Below are 6,000 nucleotides of genomic sequence, written 5' to 3'. Positions count from 1 at the left end.
TTTAATTCAGTTATATATCAATATAACAATAACATCAATAATTATAATAAATGCTACCACTTATTGAATGCTTACTCTGGGACTGGCACTGTTCTTAGCACTTGACATGGATTCTTTCATTCAATTCTTGCCACAACCCTTGAGGAAAATACGTTTATTAACCCCACTTTGCAGAGGACGAAACTGGCTTGGAGAGAGTTAGTAACTCACCCAACGGAACTCAGGAAGCGGCAGCGTTGGGGATTGGAACACCGGAAGTCGAGTTAGTAGGACGATCACTTTAGTAGGAAGACCACTACACTCAGAGGAAGGCAGCTTTGTCCTCAGTGAGCCTCCGTTTGCCATATTTGTCCAAAGAAAGGATTAGTTTTCCATAGTGCTCTGGCCTGGAATATTCTATGATCCTGTGATTCTGTGATGAAGAGCTTTTGAAGTGTCAGGGTTGGTTTTAAAATGAAAGAGGCCACTCTGCGGGATGGTGAGCTTCCTGACATGGGCATATGTAAGCCAGCCCAGGCCTGAGATGGGAGGGAGGGAATGAGTCTTCCGCCAGTGACCATGGAAGCCCCTGCCAGTGTTGATGGAATGGACCATCAGGAGGGGAAAAGTCACTGAGAAGAGTGGCAAGGCGGGCATGGCAGGATCCAGAACTCGCATTTACGGAACGCCTACTGTGTACTAGACCTATGCTTGACATTTAACTTACATCGCTAATTCTCAGGAAAACATTGTAATATTTAGGTTGAGGAAATTCAGATCCAGAGAAGTGACTTGTTCAAGGTCAAGCCTGACGAAGTAGTAGGACAGGTGATCCAGGTAAGTCTCCTCAGGGTCACTTCCCTAGATCCCCTCTGACCAACTCCTCTACCTAGTACCCTTAGGGGCAGTACCACGAGTCAAATTGCTTCACACTTTTGTCATATGACGTCACACCAGTCAATCCAGGAAGTCCCTACCCTTCCCTCCCCTGACCTCTGGGGTCTATCAAAGCAGCCCCCGGCTCAGTGTCCCCGCCGGACCAGGCCACACCTGCAGCCCCCGCCCCTTCCCAGCCCCGACTCTCGCACTCCTCTGCCCCGGCCTCCTCCTCCCCGCCCCGCTGATCGGCAGTTGCCTGCGCCAATCAGAGGGCCTAGCGGGCGGGGCGGGGCCTCACGATGGAGTTGCCCTGTCAGTGCAGGTGGAGGCCCCGGCGGGGCAAAGTGGCAGGAACCTCTTAAAGGGCGAGAGCGGCGCGGAGCCAGAACGCGGTCAGGCCCGGTCCCCGCCGCACCCAGCCCAGGTGAGCCTGGACCACCTGGGGGGCGACCCTCGGTCCCCGGGAGGGACAGGGTGAGGGACAGAAGAACCCACCCCCAAGGGCTCGGACCGTCCCGGGAGAGGCGAGACGAGGGTCGAAGGGTCAGGGATTGAGGGGTTCCGGGGGTCCCAGATTTCAGAATCCGAACTTGGGGTCCAAAGGAGTCTGGGCGTCTTAAAGTTCGGGGTGCAGGGAGGGGCGTGGGAGTCTGGAGAGGGGGTCCGGGAGCTCGGATCCGGAGCTAGACACGTCCGGGTCCGGCCGGTCCTGGTTGTCTGGGGCGGGGGTCCTGGGTTCGGTGTCCCCGGGCGAGTCCCTGCAGGGCGGCGCAGTCCCCGACCGCCCCCCAGCCCCGCCTTGCCCGGCCCCGCATGCTCCTGCCGGGCCCGCAGCAGCGCTGGAGCGGGCGGGCGGCGCGCAGAGGGAGGGGGCGCCAGGGCCTGGAGCCCCGCGCCCCGCTCCGACCCTTACGTAACTGACTTTGAGTTTCCGGACCCAGGGACCCGCGAGCTGGGGCGCCGGCTGTGCCCGCCAGGGTGGCCCCCCCGGCCGCCGCGCCAGCCCCACACCCTCCCTGCCAGGCTTGGTCTAGGGCACTTCCCTCTGTCTGGGTCTCCTGGGTCTCTCTGTCCGGTTCAGGCTCCGGTTCGCTCTCATCCCTGGGTTCCCTGTCTCTCTCATCTGTCGTCTCTGTTTGGCTGTCTCTTCCTGTCTGTGTCCTCTTTCCTCAAGAATTGTCTCGCCCTTACCTATACTTCCTGGCAGGCCCCACCTCTTCAGGGTGGGACAGGACCCCTCCTCTCCAGCTAGTTGGAGGGCAGGGACCTGTCCAGACCAACCCGAGCCCGAGCTCGCTCCAGAAGTGGGGAGGGAAGAGGAGGGTTGGGGAAGGTGATTCCAGGACCCACAGCTCCTGGGTTCGGGAACGGACGACCCCCTCTCCGCCTCTCCTCTAGAAGGAGGAGGCTTGGACAGAGCCTCGTTGGGGCTGGGCCTAAGGCAGCTGGGAGTCCCTGTGAAAGCTGCCTAGTGTCTCGTCAGGGTCAGGTCCTCAGCTATTGAAGGGGAGCGGGAGGGGTTGGGGAGGGGCCAGAGCACTGGCACGCGCCCCGGAGCTTCAGCAAGCGCCCTACCTCCACCAAGTTCCAGGCCGGGAGGATGGTCTTGGTAGGAGGCTGGGTGGGGAAGAGACCAGCAGGAGGAGGCCCAAGGGACTTCTGCATGTTGGGGAGGGGGGTGGGGATATAGAATGACAGACCCACAAGTCTAAGGAGCACCCACTGGGGTCACTCCCTGCCTTGAATTCTCTCCTGAGTGTCAGACAGACACTTCAGAAATAACTGTAAATAAGGCGTTAAAGCAGGTGTGAGGTGGGAATTATTAATTCTTTTTTTTTCTTTTGAGACAGTCTTGTTCTGTCCCCCCGCTTGAGTGCAGTGTCCTGATCTCGGCTCACTGCAAGCTCCACCTCTCCTGTTCAAGCCATTCTCCTGTCTCAGCCTCCTGAGTAGCTGGCACTACAGGCACCCGCCACCACGCCCAGCTAATTTTTTGTATTTTTAGTAGAGACAGGGTTTCGTTGTGTTAGCCAGGATGGTCTCCATCTCCTGACCTCGTGAGCCACTGCATCTGGCCAGGAATTATTAATTCTAAGCACGGAGAAACTTTGAGCAAGGAGGTAGGAGGTTTGAGAAGAAAGGGAGCCCGAAGCTGAAAGGAGCAGACGGAGGGAGGAAAGGGGACATCCAGTGCCTGGTAGGCTCTGCACACAGCAGAACTGGGTTGAATCCTGACCCTTCTACTTTCCTGCTGTGTGACCCTGCATGAGTCACTTCACCTCTCTGAGTCCTAGGCTTGTCCTTTGTCAATGATCTGGACCTTGCAGGCATAAGCAGCATCAAATAAAGCAATGTGTATGCAGACCAGATGGTAGCTGGTCTGATAGCAGGCCGGTAGTGTGTTTTAAGAAGGGAATGGAGTGGGGAAGCCCTGAGGTTTCCACTGTATGTACAGGAGAGCCAGGCACCACCTGCCAGGTCCCAGCAACATGGGGCATGGGTGGAGTGCCTGGGTGTGTGGGTGGTACTCATTAAGGCCAGGAGGCCCCACACCCAGCTGTCTCCTGATTGGCCCATCCATCCACCTCCTAGACCAGGGCTGGCCTCCCTCCTGTACGCCCCAGGTGCCAACAGAAGTTCCCACCCAGGCTGCCTTACTCCCCAGACCAGTGTGGGTGGAGACATGGCAGGGCAGGGCCAGCACCCTCTCTGCAGAATGGACCATGGCCAGGGGCCTGGCTGGCCGTGCCGGGCAGGAACATCCATCTAGCTAGGAAGATGCTGACACTGTGCCCCATGGAGGTCCAGACCTCTGTTGGCTGCAGCTGAGCCCAGCTGATGGAACCTAGGCTGCAGGGTGAGACAGAGGCTGGGGTGGGAGTGACGAGGGGAGATGCAAGGAGAGACTTCTGGAGAGGAAGCCTGAGCAGAGGTGTGGAACCAAAGCGAATTTCATTTGGTTATTCTCTAAGCCTTTCCTGAGCACGTATTGTGCACCATATACAGGTCTGCCAGCCACAGAGCTGAGCAGCATACCCACAGAGGGCTCATCGTAGAGTTATGGTGGCCTGAGATTTGTTAGGTGTTTGCAGAATGGGTCTGTACGACAGTTCCTGGGGATAGGGGAGTTCAGAATTTTCCCAGGGCCTAAGATTTTGATATTTAATTTTAATTTAATTTAACTTAATTTTTTTGAGACAGAGTCTCACTCTGTTGCCCAGGCTGGAGTGCAGTGGCACAATCTCTGTTCACTGCAACTTCTACCTCCTGGGTTCAAGCGATTCTGTTGCTTCAGCCTCCCAAGTAACTGGGATTACAGGCGCCTGTCACCATGCCCAGCTAATTTTTTAATTTTTAGTAGAGATAGGGTTTCACCATGTTGGCCAGGGTGGTCTTGAACATCTGACCTCAGGTGATCTGCCTACCTTGGTTTCCCAAAATGCTGGGATTACAGGCATGAACCACCGTGCCTGGCTGATTCTGATATTTATTAAAGTGGGGTGGGATTCCACTCCTTTATAGTCTGTGGGCTAGTCACTTTTCTCCCTGGGTTTCAGTTTCCCTTTCTGTGAAATGAGTATGGGAGATAAGTCTAAAGTCTCTATGGGTCTTCCAGCACCTATTACTATAGCCTCAGGACCTGGTTTGGGACTTAGTCTACCCTCTACCCTCACCCCACGTGAGGGGATAGGATGGAGCAGGATGAAGGCAGAGTATCATGGGCCCACAAGTCCTGTTCTTGGCCTCTGTTCTCTAATCATAATTATAGCCACTGCCTGTTAAGCACTTACTATGCACAACATTCTGTCCTAAGCATTTAATATGCTGCATTAACTCATTCAATCCTTACAACCTCATGAGGGAAATATTATCCCTGTTTTGCAGTTTAGGGAGCTGAACAGACTTGACCAAAGTCACAATGCTGGGAAGTGGCCGAGCTGGGATTTGAACTTACGTTCAACTCCAAAGCCCAGACTTAACTAAGTTAAACTCCACCCCATGGGTACTGAGGTGCCCACATTGCTCAGCCCTTACCTATGGAACTGTTTGACCCCTGCTGGAGCAAGCTCTGAGCTCTGGGATGTTGAGGCTGGGGCGCTGGGGAACGAGCTGTGCTGCCTTTGTTGGGTGGCTCCTGGGCCCAGCATAGAGAGAAAGGGGCAGAGGGAGCAACCTCCAGGTCAGCCAGGGCCCACTAGGGGTATCCCCAGAGGGGCAACCCCACCCAGCTACTGCCCAGGTGCCAGACCGGGCACTGAAAGGCAACCTTGGGCATGTGGCCAACTTTGGACCTCAGTTTCCCCATCTGTAAAGCATGGACTTAAATGAGTGTAGACACTCCTTGACCACCCAGCTAGTGGCCGAGGTCAGTAATAGGATAAAGGGTTAGAGGAGGGCTTGGAGTGACAGTGACTGAGTCTGTGAAGGAAGAGTTTGGATCAGGAACAGCTTGGATCCTGTGCCAGCTGTTTGATAGATATTTCAGATGAACAGACTGAGGTTGGAGAGGTTCAAAGGCTTGTCTGGGGCTGTGCAGCCAGTACCCCAGAAACTGAAGGGAAACAAATCAAGGGAAAACCCAGAGAACAAAATCCAGGCAGCTGTGAGCTAGAATCCTGGGTTGGCCACTTAACTAGGCTTGGAGGTGTGAAGTGGCATCCCTGAGGACACAGGAGAGTCCCTTCACCTCACTGTCCTCATCTTTAAAGAGGGAGTATTAAGTTTCTCCTTTGTCCACTTGCTGGGTTGTTGTGAAGGTTAAAGGAGATGAGGCATTTGTAAAATCAGGTGAGAATGTGATTGCTGGTCATTTTTCAGTCCAAAGCTGCAGTTCTGGGTTTGTGTTTGTGATGGTGGGAGCATTTCCGACAGCTCCTCTGTTGAGATGCTTTATCCAGGGGTTATGCTGGAGAGAAGCCCTAAGAATAACACCACCGGCCGGGTGCAGTGGCTCACGCCTGTAATCCCAGCATTTTGGGAGGCGAGGGTGGGCGGATCACCTGAGGTCAGGAGTTCGACACCAGCCTGGCTAACATGGTGAAACCCCGTCTCTACTAAAAATACAAAAAATTAGCTGGGCGAGGTGGCAGGAGCCTATAATCCCAGCTACTTGGGATACTGAGGCAGGAGAATCGCTTGAAC

General features: G+C 54.9%; 1 protein-coding gene across 4 annotated transcripts in view; it reads left to right on the top strand.

The window, feature by feature from the left end:
• Positions 1 to 1,143: 1,143 nt before the first annotated feature.
• The window catches only part of EPB41 (erythrocyte membrane protein band 4.1), a 244,419-nt gene continuing 239,562 nt past the window's right edge, over positions 1,144 to 6,000 (top strand). For 3 of the 4 annotated variants that reach the window (XM_031934452.1, XM_031934447.1, XM_026457223.1), the window contains exon 1: positions 1,144 to 1,282. The gene's annotated coding sequence lies outside the window, so the exon portion shown is untranslated. The remainder of the gene's footprint in view (positions 1,283 to 6,000) is intronic. The other variant, XM_026457221.1, reaches the window with a different exon arrangement.

The sequence above is a fragment of the Piliocolobus tephrosceles genome, chromosome 1 (genome assembly GCF_002776525.5).
Source record: "Piliocolobus tephrosceles isolate RC106 chromosome 1, ASM277652v3, whole genome shotgun sequence".
Lineage (NCBI taxonomy): Eukaryota > Metazoa > Chordata > Mammalia > Primates > Cercopithecidae > Piliocolobus > Piliocolobus tephrosceles.
Note: the sequence above shows the minus strand (reverse complement) of the source record. Positions and strands in the feature narration are given on the sequence as shown.